Here is a 17,041-nt window from a genome sequence, read left to right on the forward strand (position 1 = left end):
TGACTGGTATAGTTGCACCAATGCTGGGGCTGTGTATGCCATGATTGGTATAGTTGAGTTGTGCTGGTGCTGTATGTGCCATGACTGGTATAGTTGTGCTAGTGCTGTGTGTGCCATGGCTGCATGTGGCATCTAGTGTAGTTTGTCACTATGTCTATAGTAACATGGAGTCTGATTTATTCCAGTGGCTCTAATACTCCAACACAGAAGGTCCTATCACTTGTATGGCCTTGTGCTCTTACTGCTTTTTCTCTGACGTCCTAGTGGATGCTGGGAACTCCGTAAGGACCATGGGGAATAGCGGCTCCGCAGGAGACAGGGCACATCTAAAGAAAGCTTTAGGATCACCTGGTGTGCACTGGCTCCTCCCCCTATGACCCTCCTCCAAGCCTCAGTTAGATTTTCTGTGCCCGACGAGAAGCGTGCACACTAGGGGTTCTCCTGAGCTCTTTGTGAAAGTTTTAGTTTAGGTTTATTATTTTCAGTGAGACCTGCTGGCAACAGGCTCACTGCATCGAGGGACTAAGGGGAGAAGAAGCGAACTCACCTGCGTGCAGAGTGGATTGGGCTTCTTAGGCTACTGGACATTAGCTCCAGAGGGACGATCACAGGTTCAGCCTGGATGGGTCACCGGAGCCGCGCCGCCGGCCCCCTTACAGAGCCAGAAGAGCGAAGAGGTCCGGAAAAATCTGCGGCAGAAGACTTTCCTGTCTTCAGATAAAGGTAGGCGCACAGCACCGCAGCTGTGCGCCATTGCTCTCAGCACACTTCACACTCCGGTCACTGAGGGTGCAGGGCGCTGGGGGGGCAGCGCCCTGAGACGCAATAAATCGATAGAAAACCTTTTATGGCTAAAATAAATGCATCACATATAACTCCTGGGCTATATGGATGCATTTAACCCCTGCCAAAACATACAAGAAAACGGATGATAAGGACGCCGAGAAAGGGGCGGAGCCTATCTCCTCAGCACACTGGCGCCATTTTCCCTCACAGCTCAGTTGGAGGGAAGCTCCCTGGCTCTCCCCTGCAGTCACTACACTACAGAAAGGGGTTAAAAAAGAGAGGGGGGCACAAATTAGGCGCAGTATAAACAATACAGCAGCTATAAAGGGAAAAACACTTATATAAGGTTATCCCTGTATATATATATATATATATATAGCGCTCTGGTGTGTGCTGGCAAACTCTCCCTCTGTCTCCCCAAAGGGCTAGTGGGGTCCTGTCCTCTATCAGAGCATTCCCTGTGTGTGTGCTGTGTGTCGGTACGTTTGTGTCGACATGTATGAGGAGAAAAATGATGAGGAGACGGAGTAGAGTGTCTGTAATAGTGTTGTCACCCCCTGGGGGGTCGACACCTGAGTGGATGTACTGTTGAAATTGCGTGACAGTGTCAGCTTTGTATAAAAGACAGTGGTTGACATGAGACAGCCGGCTACTCAGCTTGTGCATGTCCAGACGTCTCATACAGGGGCTCTAAAGCGCCCGTTACCTCAGATACAGACGCCGACACGGATACTGACTCCTGTGTCGACGGTGAAGAGACAACCGTGATTTCCAATAGGGCCACACATTGCATGATTGAGGCAATGGAAAAAGTTTACACTCTTCTGATAATATAAATACCACCAAAAAAAAAAGGGGTATTATGTTTGGTGAGGAAAAACTTCCTGTAGTTTTCCTGAATCTGAGAAATAAAATGAGGTGTGTGATGATGCGTGGGTTTCCCCCCGATAACAATTGATAATTTCTAAAAAAGTTATTGGCAGTATACCTTTTCCCGCCAGAGGTTAGGGTGCGTTGGGAAACACCCCCTAGGGGGGATAAGGCGCTCACACGCTTGTAAGAACAAGGGCTCTACCCTCTCTGGAGATGGCCGCCCTTAGGGATCCTGCTGATAGAAAGCAGGAGGGTATCCTAAAATGTATTTACACACATACTGGTGTTATACTGCGACCAGCAATCGCCTCAGCCTGGATGTGCAGTGCTGGGTTGGCGTGGTAGGATTCCCTGACTGGAAATTTGATATCCTAGATAAGGACAGTATATTATTGCCTATAGAGCAATTAAAAGATGCATTTCTATATATGCATGATGCACAGCGGAATATTTGCCGACTGGCATCAAGTATAAGTGCGTTGTCCAATTATACCAGTAAAGTGGTCAGGTGATGCGGATTCCAAACGGCATTTGGAAGTATTGCCTTAAAAAAGGTCGCCTCTCAAAATAAGACGCCGTATTATCAGGCGCAGTCCTGGTTGGCAAGCGGACAAAAGGGTTCCTCTTTTCTGCTCGTGACAGAGGGAGAGGAAAATGGCTGCAGAGATCAGCCAGTTCCCAGGAACAGAAACCCTTTTCCGCCTCTGCCAAGCTCTCAGTATGACGCTAGGGCTTTACAAGTTCAGGCACGGTGGGGGCCCGTTCTCAATGAATTTCAGTGCGCAGTGGGCTCACTCGCAAGTAGACCCCTGGATCCTTCAGGTAATATTTCAGGGGTACAAATTGGAATTCGAGACGTATTCCCCTCGCCGTTTCCAAAAGTCGGTTTTACCGACGTCTCCCGCTGACAGGGAGGCAGTTTTGGAAGCCATTCACAAGCTGTATTCCCAGCAGGTGATAATTAAGGTACCCCTCCTGCAACAGGGAACGGGGTATTATTCCACACTATTGTGGTACCGAAGCCAGACGGCTCGGTGAGACCGATTTTAAAATCTAAAATCTTTGAACACTTACATACAGAGGTTCAAATTCAAAATTGAGTCACTCAGAGCAGTGATTGCAAACCTGGAAGAAGGGGACTACATGATGTCTCGGGACATCAAGGATGCTTACCTTCATGTCAAAATTTACCCTTCTCACCAAGGGTATCTCAGGTTATGGTACAGAACTGTCACTATCAGTTCAGACGCGGCCGTAGGGATGGTCCACGGCACCCCGGGTCTTTACTGAAGTAATGACCGTAATGATGATATTCCTTCGAAGGAAGGGAATTTTAGTTATCCTTTACTTGGACGATTCCCTGATAAGGGTGAGATCCAGGGAACAGTTGGAGATCGGTGTAGCACTACCTCAGGTAGTGTTGCGGCAGCACGATTGGATTCTCAATATTCCAAAATCGCAGCTGGTTCCGACGACTTGTCTTCTGTTCCTAGGGATGATCCTGGACACAGTCCAGAAAGAAGGTGTTTCTCCCGGAGGAGAAAGCCAGGGAGTTATCCGAGCTAGTCAGGAACCTCCTAAAACCGAACCAAGTCTCAGTGCATCAATGCACAAGGGTTCTGGGTAAAAATGGTGGCTTCCTACGAAGCAATCCCATTCGGCAGATTCCACGCAAGACTTTCCAGTGGAACCTACTGGACAAATGGTCCGGGTCGCATCTTCAGATGCTTCAGCGGATAACCCTGTCACCAGGGACAAGGGTATCCCTCCTGTGGTGGTTGCAGAGTGCTCATCTTCTAGAGGGCCGCAGATTCGGCATGCGGGACTGGGTCCTGGTGGCCACGGATGCCAGCCTGCGAGGCTGGGGAGCAGTCACACAGGGAAGGAATATCCAGGGCTTATGGTCAAGCCTGGAGACATCACTTCACATAAATGTCCTGAAGCTAAGGGCCATTTACAATGCTCTAAGCTTAGCAAGACCTCTGCTTCAAGGTCAGCCGGTGTTGATCCAGTCGGACAACATTACGGCAGTCACCCTGTCACAACTGAGGGCCTGAGCTGACGGGAGGCAGCCTCAGTTGTAGGGACTGTCACAACTGAGGGCCTGAGCTGACGGGAGGCAGCCTCAGTTGTAGGGGCTGAGGTGTAATGGAACCTGGCAGGTTGTATCAGACCCCTAGACATGTAGAAGAATTGCCCGAAGGCGTGACCACGACAACCAGGAATAAAAGTCAATGATGTTTATTATGACAACTCCGCAACACAGCAGCAGTAAAAGAAAACGTAAAAGTCAGCAAAGAATAAATACAGTTCCTGGGTACTACAGGACGGCAGGAGCCACAGGGCACTGGTAGTGTGAGATAGTTCTTATGATCTTCTAGATGGAAAGTCCTTACCAGGCCCGACTGTAGCAATGGAGATAACCCAGGATTGTGCCAGCTGGTGTTCCAGGAAAAGCTGGGTTGCTGAAGATAAAACAGCTGCTGTGGATACTGGCTGGAACCAGACTGTTGTTAGCACGGAGTGGATACTGGCTGGAACCAGTTAAATAATAAATGAACTTGGGAGCGATGAAATATGAACTGAAATGTAGAACTTGAGAGCGGAGAAATAATAATACCGGTGGAGAGTGGTAAAGTGTAGAAAGGACACCGGCCCTTTAAGGGAAGCTGTACTCTGCTGGAAGCTGAGCTGGAAGCAGGTAATGTTGTAGCTGGAAACAGATGAATCCACAATGGATTGGAGAGTCAGGCTACACCGCAGGTGGAATGCTGGTGCGGGTCTCTATGGTGGAAGTCTTGAGACAGGAGCTGGAACCTGGAAGACAATCACAGGAGAGAGACAAACAGGAACTAGGTTTGACAACCAAAGCACTGACGCCTTCCTTGCTCAGGCACAGTGTATTTATACCTGCAGCAAGGAAGGGATTGGCTAGGCAATTATGCAGATTAACAATACTGACAACAGATTGGAGGAAATGATCAGCTGACAGAATCCAAGATGGCTGCGCCCATGCAGACACTTGGAGGGAAGTTTGGTTTGTAATCCATGTGGTAATGAAAACAGTAATGGCGGCGCCGGCCACTGGAGACAGGAGACGCCAGGCTGACAAGTGCACATCCAACCACGCGGACACAGCGGAGGCCGCGGCTGACGTAATCGCCACTCTGACACTCTGCATGCAGAAGCTCAGGGACGGCGGCGGAGGCCGCGGGAGACGCCATGCCAGATGTAATAAGGCGTTACTGTGACAGCGTCTCAGAGAGACAGGAGAGGATGCAGGAATGTGAACATTAGGATAACAGATGGGATCCAGTCCTGGAGCGCTGAGCCAGCCTTAGGAGGCATCTGATGGGTAAGAAATGGCGTCCAGATACCCGGATCGTGACACACCCACGTAAACAGACAGGGTGCCACAAGAAGCAGGAGGGCAATGGCAGAAGCTGCAAGGATTCTTCGCGGGGCGAAAAACCATGTGATAGCACTGTCAGCAGTTTTCATTCCGGGAGTGGACAACTGGGAAGCAGTTTTCCTCAGCACGACCTCCACCCGGGAGAGTAAGGACTTCACCCAGAAGTCTTCCACATGATTATAAACCGTTGGGAAAAACTCGACAGGTATTGCGCCACGTCAAGGGACCCTCAGGCAATCGCTGTAGATGCTCTGGTAACACCGTGGGTGTACCAATCAGTGTATGGGTTCCCTCCTCTGCCTCTCATACCCAAGGTACTGAGATTGATAAGATGGAGAGGAGTAAGCACTATATTAGTGGCTCCGGATTGGCCAAGAAGGAATTGGTAACCGGAACTTCAAGAGATGCTCACGGAGGATCCGTAGCCTCTACCTCTAAGAAGGGACCTGCTCCAGCAAGGACCTTGTCTGTTCCAAGACTTACCGCGGCTGCGTTGACGGCATGGCGGTTGAACGCCGGATCCTGAAGGAAAAAGGCATTCCGGATGAAGTCATCCCTATCCTGATCAAAGCCAGGAAGGATGTAACCGCAAAACATTATCACCGCATTTGGCGAAAATATGTTGCGTGGTGCGAGGCCAGTAAGGCTCGACGGAGGAAATTCAACTGGGTCGATTCCTACATTTCCTGCAAACAGGAGTATCTATGGGCCTGAAATTGGGGTCCATTAAGGTTCAAATTTCGGCTCTGTCAATTTTCTTCCAAAAAAGAACTAGCTTCAGTCCCTGAAGTTCAGACATTTGTTAAAGGGGTACTGCATATACAGCCTCCTTTTGTGCCTTTGGTGGCACTTTTGGGATCTCCAGGTGGTTTTTGGGTTCCAAAAGTCACATTGGTTTGACACACTTAAATCTGTGGAGTTAAAATATCTCACAGAAAAAGTGGTCATGCTGTTGGCTCTGGCCTGGGCCAGGCGCGTGTCAGAATTGGTGGCTTTATCCTGTAAAAGCCCTTATCTGATTTTCCATTCGGACAGGGCGGAATTGAGGACTCGTCCTCAGTTTCTCCCTAAGGTGGTTTCAGCGTTCACCTGAACCAAACCTATTGTGGTGCCTGCGGCTACTAGGGACTTGGAGGACTCCAAGTTGCTAGACGTTGTCAGGACCCGGAAAATATATGTTTCCAGGACGGCTGGAGTCAGGAAATCTGACTCGCTGTTTATCCTCTATGCACCCAACTAGCTGGGTGCTCCTGCTTCTAAGCAGACTATTGCTCGTTGGATTTGTAGTACAATTCAGCTTCCACATTCTGTGGCAGGCCTGCCACAGCCAAAAAATCTGTAAATGCCCACTCCACAAGGAAGGTGGGCTCATCTTGGGCAGCTGCCCGAGGGGTCTCGGCTTTACAACTTTGCCGAGCAGTTACTTGGTCAGGAGCAAATACGTTTGTAAAATTTTACAAATTTGATACCCTGGCTGAGGAGGACCGGGAGTTCTCTCATTGGGGGCTGCAGAGTCATCCGCACTCTCCCGCCCGTTTGGGAGCTTTGGTATAATCCCCATGGTCCTTACGGAGTTCCCAGCATCCACTAGGACGTCAGAGAAAATAAGAATTTACTTACCGATAATTCTATTTCTCGTAGTCCGTAGTGGATGCTGGGCGCCCATCCCAAGTGCGGATTGTCTGCAATACTGGTACATAATTATTGTTACCAAAAAATTCGGGTTATTGTTGTAGTGAGCCATCTTTTCGAGAGGCTTCTCTATTATCATGCTGTTAACTGGGTTCAGATCACAAGTTGTACAGTGTGATTGGTGTGGCTGGTATGAGTCTTACCCGGGATTCAAAATCCTTCCTTATTGTGTACGCTCGTCCGGGCACAGTATCCTAACTGAGGCTTGGAGGAGGGTCATAGGGGGAGGAGCCAGTGCACACCAGGTGATCCTAAAGCTTTCTTTAGATGTGCCCTGTCTCCTGCGGAGCCGCTATTCCCCATGGTCCTTACGGAGTTCCCAGCATCCACTACGGACTACGAGAAATAGAATTATCGGTAAGTAAATTCTTATTTTTTTCTCTAACGTCCTAGAGGATGCTGGGGACTCCGTAAGGACCATGGGGAATAGACGGGCTCTGCAGGAGATAGGGCACTTTAAGAAAGCTTTGGACTCTGGGTATGCACTGGCTCCTCCCTCTATACCCCTCCTCCAGACCTCAGTTTTTACATTGTGCCCAGAGCAAGATGGGTGCACTGCAGAGAGCTCTCCAGAGTTCTCTGCCTAGAAGCATTTTTGTTTGGATTTTTTCTTTCTACATTTTACTTTTTCACAGGGAGCACTGCTGGCAACAGGCTCCCTGCATCGTAGGAGAGAGGAGCAGACCTTCTTGTCAAAGATAGGCTCTGCTTCCTCGGCTACTGGACACCATTAGCTCCAGAGGGGGTGAACGCGGAGCCGCGCCGCCGTTCTCCTCACAGAGCTAGAAGTACAGAAGACAGAAGTCGTCAGGCGGCAGAAGCCTTCAGCTTCACTGAGGTAACGCACAGCACTGCAGCTGTGCGTCATTGCTCCCATACACCTCACATACTCCGGTCACTGTAAGGGCTGTAACACACACTCCGGTTTTTCCCGGATGGCAAAAAGCCGGACAAACTTTGTCCGGCTTTTTGCCATCCGGGAGAAACCGGCAGGGTCTCGCACACAGGACGGCTTTGAGCCGTGTGTGATGCTGTGCGCATGCGCAGCATCAGACACGGCTTCAGAAAAAACCGTTGTGTGTGAAAGCTCCCCTTCACACACACGGTTCACTGGCTACAAAGACGGCCCGGCGCCCGCCCGGCAGCCGGACCTTCCAGTGGTGAGACCCGGCTGCATCCCGGCAGCCGAGCCGGGGCCGTGCAGTGTGAAGGGACCCTACCCCTCACACTGTTAACTACAATGCCGGCACGGGAAAAAGCCGCCCGGCTTTTTCCCGGCCGGCAAAAGCCGGGTAGTGTGTTTTAGCCCTAAGGGTGCAGGGCGCAGGGGGGGGCGCCCTGGGCGGCAAAATAAACCTCTGCATGGCATAAAGAATATATACATGTACAGGTGGGCTCTATACATGTATATAAAAGAGCCCCCGCCATATTTCACTAAGTTTGAGCGGGATAGAAGCCCGCCGCCGAGGGGGCAGGGCTTCTCCCTCAGCACTCACCAGCGCCATTTTCTCTCCACAGCACTGCTGAGAGGAAGCTCCCCGGACTCTCCCCTGCTTACACACGGTGAAAGGGTGCTTAAAAGAGAGGGGGGGGGGCACATAATTGGCGGTTTACATATTATACAGCGCTGCTGGGGAAAAACTATTTGTGTTGGTCTCCAGGGTTATTGCGCTGGGGTGTGTGCTGGCTTACTCTCTGTCTCTCCAAAGGGCCTTGACAGGGATACTGTCTTCAGGAAAGGGGTTCCGTGTGTGTGTGTGTGTGTGTGTGTGTGTGTGTGTGTGTGTGTGTGTGTGTGTGTGTGTGTGTGTGTGTGTGTGTGTGTGTGTGTGTCGGTACGCGTGTGTCAACATGTTTGACGAGGAAGTTTTGAAAAAGGTATACATGATTCTGTAACATCCCGATCATGTGACTGTTTAGGTCACGTGATCGGCGTCCCATCCAATGGAGGTGTATTATTTGGGTCATGTGATATAACACATGACCATAACAGAGTTGGTTGCTAGGTAGCAGGTCCAAGAGGACTAGGTTCATAACGTTGAATGGTTACATAACGTTCCGATCACGTGACTGTTTAGGTCACGTGATCAGCGTCTCATCCAATAGAGAGAGATCATATGGGTCATGTGATATGGCCCATAAACATAACAGGGTTGGTTGCTAGGTAACAGATCTAGATAGGGCTATGTCCGGTGTCGTGACGTAAAAGTCACATGACCGGACAGATGCCCTCGTGTTAAACTTCTCCCAGCCGTACTAATCCTATCGCCGCAAACAGCGGCTAATCACATGACGTGTCCGGCCTCCTGTGTAAATCACATGACCGGAGGGGATGGAATGGGTGTTTATGTAGGAGAAACCTAATTGGAAGTTGCGGTTACCATAGCAACCCGTAAACCAATGGGAGTATTCGACAATGTGAATAATAATATTCATAACAAAAAAATAGAGCGAAGAGATAGTTGATATATCATCACATCATATGATATTTTATATGGAATTCAGTTTAATAATCTGGAGAGATTCATCCCTACTTGGAAGGAATTAAACAATAGTAGAGAGAACATCCGATCTATTAATATGACATCCTTTAAATATATGAGAATAAGTTACATCGAGAGGACAAGGTAAGACACCCATTTAACTAGATGACAGAATTCAATTCCATGGTTTCATTTAAACCAACCGGATGCAAAGAGTTAAATTTCAGCATCCAATATACCTCACGGCTACAGAGTCTCTTGAATCTATCGCCCCCCCTGGAAGTTGGGGCAATCTGTTCAAGACGTATAACTGATAAACAAGATGGGTTGGACATATGTTTTAAGAAATCGTGTCGTGAGACACTATGAGTTTGACATTTGTTTATTATATTCCTTCTGTGTTCCATGAAGCGGACCCGTAATTTTCTAGTTGAACGTGCTATGTAATTAAGTCCGCAACTGCAGGTTAACAAATAGATTACATAGGTCGTCTCACAGTTCATAAAAGTTTTAAATTCATAAGTCTCATTAAAAGATGGAATATTAATTGAATTGGTCTTACGTTGTATGTGAGAACACATCGTGCATCTTGTCAAGCCACATTTGTGAAAACCCAGTGGTTTTGTACTGAGCCATTCTGTACCTTTCTGGGTCCTAGGTTCTTTAATACTTTTTAGATGACTAGGAGCCAAAATGGTTTTTAACGACCTGTTTTTCCTGTAGGTAATTTGTGGTTGGATAGGCAGAATGGTGCTGAGTATGTTGTCTTGTTTTAATATTTTATAATTACGTGACACTATAGACTTTATTTCTTGGGCACATCGATTGTATTTGCAAATAAAGGAGAAATCCCTATTGCCCTGTTTTTCTATTTTGTGTATGGATTTTTTCTGATAAAGAAGTTGTCTATCCATATTATAAACCTCTAGATAGGCCTGTTGTAGTAATGTCTCAGGATAATCTCTGATCCTAAAGGAATCTATTAGTTCCTTGGCCTGTAGGGCGAATGTCTCAACATTAGAACAATTACGGTGTAACCTCATAAATTGACCTTTAGGGATGTTGTTTTTCCAAGGTCTGTAATGTGAACTTGTATAGTGTAAGTATGAATGAGTATTTACCGATTTTAGTATAATTGGATGTGACAATTTTATTATTAATTATTTCCAGTGTCAAGTCAACGAAGTCCACACTGGTCTTACTAAACATGGAAGTGAAGGATAAATTAAATACATTGGTGTTAAGAGTGGAAACAAAATGATTGGCAGATAACTCATCCCCATCCCAAATAATAAATAAATCGTCAATATAACGGCCATAGAAGACCAGGCACACACCCCATGGGCCATTCCAAACAAACTGTTCCTCAAAATCGCCCATGTATAAGTTTGCATAACTGGGGGGCGAACCAGGTCCCCATGGCCGTTCCCATCACCTGTAAATAATAACTATCTAAAAACGTGAAATAATTGTGTGTGAGAATAAAAGTGATACACTGTAAAAGAAATAATCTATGGTCCACACTGAGATCACTATCTCGATCCAAACGTCTGGAAATACTATCACAACCCTTTATATGAGGAATATGGGTGTATAGTGATTTAACGTCAAGGGTCAGGAAAGCAAAAGAGTCCTGCCATTTTATGTCTTGTATTTTAGTAAGAAAGTCAGTTGTATCTTTAAGATGTGATCTCAGTGTGGAAAGTCATGGTTGGAGAAAAGTGTCAACATAATGGGACAAATTAGATGTGAGGGAATCAATACCCGAAACAATAGGCCGACCAGGGGGTGAGGTGAGGGATTTGTGAATTTTGGGTAAAAAATAAAAAGTGGGAGTGATGGGGTAGTGTGTTAATAAGAACCGGTGTTCCTCCTTAGACAAGACACCTGATTCTAACGCAGAATCAAGAAGATTTTTTAATTCCATTAAAAAGGTGGATGTGGGATTAGTGTCAAGAGTTTTATAGAAGTTTTTATCTTCCAATTGATTGAAGGCCTCCTTGACATAATCCACACGGTCCATAATGACGAGACCACCGCCCTTGTCGGCCTCTTTAAATATTAGGGAATTATCCTTTGTTAGTGTACGGAGTGCCCTGTGTTCTTGTTTGGTTAAATTAGAAGGTGTTTGAAACTTATTCTGGTTACGTTCTACCATTTCTTTAAAGTCATCTAACGTAATTCTGTAAAAAGCCTATCATTTGATGTGATGATATATCAACTATCTCTTCGCTCTCTATTTCTTTGTTATGAATATTATTATTCACATTGTCGAATACTCCCATTGGTTTACGGGTTGCTATGGTAACCGCAACTTCCAATTAGGTTTCTCCTACATAAACACCCATTCCATCCCCTCCGGTCATGTGATTTACACAGGAGGCCGGACACTTCATGTGATTAGCCGCTATTTGCGGCGATAGGATTAGGACTGCTGGGAGAAGTTTAACACGAGGGCATCTGTCCGGTCATGTGACTTTTACGTCACGACACCGGACATAGCCCTATCTAGACCTGTTACCTAGCAACCAACCCTGTTATGTTTATGGGCCATATCACATGACCCATATGATATCTCTCTATTGGATGAGACGCCGATCACGTGACCTAAACAGTCACTTGATCGGAACGTTATGTAACCATTCAACGTTATGAACCTAGTCCTCTTGGACCTGCTACCTAGCAACCAACTCTGTTATGGTCATGTTATATCACATGACCCAAATGATACACCTCCATTGGATGGGACGCCGATCACGTGACCTAAACAGTCACATGATCGGGATGTTACAGAATCATGTATACCTTTTTCAAAAGTATGTATTTGTTTAATGAAAAATCGTTTTGATTATTTGTGACTATATTAAGTATATGGGACCAATAGGTATTTTAATATATATATTATTAGATGAATTTTCCAAAAGGCTTATATATTATAATCTTATGTAATTTTCTCATGTGTAATCAATTACTGCCACTTATATCCGGTATAAAAAGGCTTCATTTTAGCCACTATTTCACTTGCTCCTGAGGAAGCTGGATCATCTAAACCAGCGAAACGCTTTGAGCTATTTCATTTATCCGGACATTCATCATTACCACTGGCTTCACTGACACTCTGGTGTACACCATTCGGGACAGTCTTTTAGCAGCATCCACCCTTTCGGATCCAATCCTCCATGCCAAAGAGGATAACCGACCCAGCTATACAACAGGTGGACATTATCTGCTTTCAGGATCACTGGTAAATACCTCACATCTGCAAAATTATCGGCTTTATGCAAAAATAACCGGTTAGTGATGGACATCTCCAGTGACTTTAGTCCCCTTGAGTGCTACGAACAGCCAAATGTGGATATATAAATAATTCAGACATCTTGTGGCATATATTATCGAATATTTTATTTACTTATCATATATTAATCCTTTTATATGTCTATACATGTGAAATAAATGTGGTATTTTAATTATTAAGCCTTTTGGAATATAGATTATTTACATATTTTATAAGCATGATCAGCCAGCGCTGGTAACCTTTTTTATCTTGTTGTCCACATTATTCCAGGGGTTCTACCATCTCCATACCAGTCGCTATTGATAGCGCACCCATTTTTTTCTTTTTTTGACATATTTATTGACGAGGAAGGCTCGCTTAATGTGGAGGGGGAGTGCTTGAATGTCAGGTCGCCGTCTGCAATGCCGACACCGGAATGGTCGGATATGCTGAATGTCTTGAATGCAAATGTCAATCTATTGCATAAAAGATTAGACAAAGCAGAAGCTAGGGATCAGTCAGGTAGCCAGTCCATGCCTGTCCCTGGGGCGCCAGGTCCTTCGGGGTTTTAGAAGCGCACCATATCCCAGATCGATGACACAGATACCGACACAGATACTGACTCTAGTGTCGACTATGAAGATGCAAAATTACAGCCAAAGGTGGCTAAGGGTATACGGTACATGATTATGGCCATTAAAGAGGTTTTGCATATTACTGAGGAACCCCCTGTCCCTGACACGAGGGTACACATGTATAAAGGGAAAAAGCCTGAAGTCACTTTCCCATCCTCATTTGAATTAAGTGACTTGTGCGAAAAGGCTTGGGAAAATCCGGATAGGAGACCACAAATTCCCAAAAGAATTCTCATGGCGTATCCTTTTCCACAAACTGATAGGATACGCTGGGAATCTTCGCCAAAAGTTGACAAGGCGCTGACACGTTTGTCCAAAAAGGTGGCACTGCCTTCTCAGGATACGGCTTCCCTCAAGGAACCTGCTGATCGCAGGCAGGAAATTACCTTAAAGCACATTTACAATCATTCCGGTACTATTGCTCGACCGGCTATGGCGTCGGCCTGGGTTTGTAGTGCGGTTGTAGCATGGGCAGATTCCTTATCTACGGAAATTGACACCTTAGATAGGGACGCCATTCAAATGACCATAGAGCATATCAGAGATGCTGCCTTGTATATGAGGGATGCTCAGAGAGACATTTGTTTATTAAGCTCCAGAATAAATTCTATGTCTATTTCTGCTAGGCGGCTCTTGTGGACCCGACAGTGGACGGGAGATGCCGATTCAAAGCGGCATATGGAGTCCTTGCCTTACAAGGGGGTGGAGTTGTTTGGAGACGGCCTCTCGGATCTTGTCTCTACGGCTACGGCTGGTAAGTCAAATTTCTTACCTTATGTCCCCCCGCAACATACAAAAAAGGCACCTCATTATCAAATGCAGTCCTTTCGTTCCAACAAAAACAAGAAGGTACGTGGATCATCCTTTGTTGCCAGAGGGAAAGGCAGGGGGAAAAAGCTGCACACAGCTAGTTCCCAAGAGCAGAAGTCCTCCCCCGCGTCTGCAAAGTCCACCGCATGACGCTGGGGCTTTCCGGGTGGAGGCAGATCTGGTGGGGGCTCGTCTTCGATTTTTCAGCCACGTCTGGGTTCACTCGCAGGTGGATCCCTGGGCATTAGAGATTGTTTCTCAGGGATACAGGCTGGAATTCGAAGACTTGCCTCCTCGCCGATTTTTCAAATCGGCTCTGCCGGCTTCCCCGTCAGAGAGGAAGCTAGTGTTGACAGCAATCCAAAAATTGTATATTCAACAGGTGATTGTCACAGTTCCTCATCTCCAGCAAGGAGAGGGATATTGCTCAACCCTGTTTGTGGTCCCGAAACCGGACGGTTCGGTCAGACCCATTTTAAACCTGAAATCTCTGAACCTGTACTTGAAGAGGTTCAAGTTCAAAATGGAATCACTCAGGGCAGTCATCGCCAGCCTGGAGGGGGGGGATTGGATGGTGTCTCTGGACATAAAGGATGCTTATCTTCATGTTCCGATATTCCCCCCGCATCAGGCGTTCCTGAGATTTGCAGTGCAGGACTGTCACTACCCATTTCAGACGTTGCCGTTTGGGCTTTCCACGGCCCCGAGAATTTTCACCAAGGTAATGGCGGAAATGATGGTGCTCCTGCGCAGGCAGGGGGTCACAATTATCCCATACTTGGACGATCTCCTCATAAAGGCGAGATCTCGGGAGAGGTTGCTGGACAGCGTGTCTCTGTCCATGAAGACGTTGCAGTTACACGGCTGGATTCTCAATATACCGAAGTCCCAGCTAGTCCCTACAACGCGTCTGACCTTTTTGGGGCTGATTCTAGACACAGACCAGAAAAAGGTTTTTCTTCCGATCGAAAAGGTTCAGGAACTCATAGCCATGGTCGGGAACCTATTAAAACCTAAAAAGGTTTCAGTGCATCATTGCACGCAGGTCCTGGGGAAGATGGTGGCTTCCTACGAGGCCATCCCTTTCGGCAGGTTCCATGCGAGGACCTTTCAATGGGACCTTTTGGACAAGTGGTCCGGGTCCTATCTACAAATGCATCAAAAGATCACACTGTCTCCCAGGACCAGGGTATCTCTCCTGTGGTGGCTGAACAGTGCTCACCTACTAGAAGGTCGCAGGTTCGGCATTCAGAACTGGGTCCTGGTGACCACGGACGCAAGCCTCCGAGGCTGGGGAGCAGTGACACTGGGAAGAAATTTCCAAGGTCTCTGGTCAAGCCTAGAGTCTTGTCTCCACATCAACATCCTGGAGTTGAGGGCCATATACAACACCCTGCGTCAAGCGGAGGAATTGCTTCGGAGAAAACCGGTTCTGATTCAGTCAGACAATGTCACTGCAGTGGCTCATATAAACCGCCAAGGCGGAACAAGGAGCAGAATGGCCATGGCAGAAGCGACCAGGATTCTACGCTGGGCGGAAGGCCATGTAAGCGCGCTGCGCTGTCAGCGGTGTTCATCCCGGGGGTGGACAACTGGGAGGCGGACTTCCTCAGCAGGCACGACCTGCATCCGGGAGAGTGGGGACTTCATCAAGAAGTCTATGCACAAATCACGGATCGTTGGGGACTGCCTCAAATCGACAAGATGGCATCCCGTCTCAATAAAAAGCTAAAGCGGTATTGCGCCAGGTCAAGGGACCCTCAGGCGGTAGCGGTAGACGCTCTGGTGACACCTTGGGTGTTCAGATCGGTCTATTTGTTTCCTCCTCTTCCTCTCATACCCAAGGTGTTGAGAATAATACGAAGAAGCAGGGTCAGAACAATACTCATTGTTCCAGATTGGCCACGGAGGACTTTGTGACTTTGGGCCTAAAATTAGGGTCCGTAAAGGTCCAGATTTCGGCCTTATCCATTTTCTTTCAAAGAGAATTGGCCTCTATTCCTGAAGTACAGACGTTTGTGAAGGGAGTGCTGCATATTCAGCCTCCTTTTGTGCCTCCGGTGGCACCTTGGGATCTTAATGTGGTGTTACGGTTCCTCAAGTCACCTTGGTTTGAACCACTCAAAACTGTGGAGTTGAAATACCTCACGTGGAAAGTGGTCATGTTGTTGGCGTTAGCTTCGGCAAGACGTGTTTCCGAATTGGCGGCTTTATCACATAAAAGCCCATACTTGGTTTTTCACATGGATAGGGCAGAGTTGAGGACTCGCCCTCACTTTCTGCCAAAAGTGGTCTCCTCTTTTCATGTGAACCAACCTATTGTCGTGCCTGTGGCTACACGGGACTTGGAGGATTCCGAGTACCTGGATGTAGTCAGGGCTTTGAAGATTTATGTGACCAGAACGGCTAGAATCAGGAAGACTGAAGCTTTGTTCGTTCTGTATGCGGCCAACAAGGTTGGCTCTCCTGCTTCAAAGCAGACTATTGCTCGCTGGATCTGTAACACAATTCAGCAGGCGCATTCTACGGCAGGATTGCCGTTACCGAAATCGTTTAAGGCTCACTCCACTAGGAAAGTGGGCTCTTCTTGGGCGGCTGCCCGAGGGGTCTCGGCATTACAGTTATGCCGAGCAGCTACTTGGGGACAAACACCTTTGCAAAGTTCTATAAGTTTGATACCCTGGCTGAGGAGGACCTCCTGTTTGCTCAATCTGTGCTGCAGATTCCTCCGCACTAACCCGCCCGTTTGGGAGCTTTGGTATAATCCCCATGGTCCTTACGGAGTCCCCAGCATCCATTAGGACGTTAGAGAAAATAAGATTTTACTTACCGGTAAATCTATTTCTCGTAGTCCGTAGAGGATGCTGGGCGCCCGTCCCAAGTGCGGACTTATTCTGCAAGACTTGTATATAGTTATTGCTTACATAAGGGTTATGTTATAGTTTTCGGTGGTACCGTGGCTATGTTGTTGTTCATACTGTTAACTGGGTAAGTTTATCACAAGTTATACGGTGTAATTGGTGTGGCTGGTATGAATTTCTCCCTTAGATTTACAAAAATCCTTCCTCGTACTGTC

General features: G+C 47.2%; 1 protein-coding gene across 2 annotated transcripts in view; it reads left to right on the forward strand.

The window, feature by feature from the left end:
• CNEP1R1 (CTD nuclear envelope phosphatase 1 regulatory subunit 1) overlaps positions 1–17,041 on the forward strand; it is a 118,196-nt gene that overhangs the window by 63,108 nt on the left and 38,047 nt on the right. The window lies entirely within an intron of this gene.

This window comes from Pseudophryne corroboree, chromosome 11, assembly GCF_028390025.1.
Source record: "Pseudophryne corroboree isolate aPseCor3 chromosome 11, aPseCor3.hap2, whole genome shotgun sequence".
In the NCBI taxonomy this organism is placed as follows: domain Eukaryota; kingdom Metazoa; phylum Chordata; class Amphibia; order Anura; family Myobatrachidae; genus Pseudophryne; species Pseudophryne corroboree.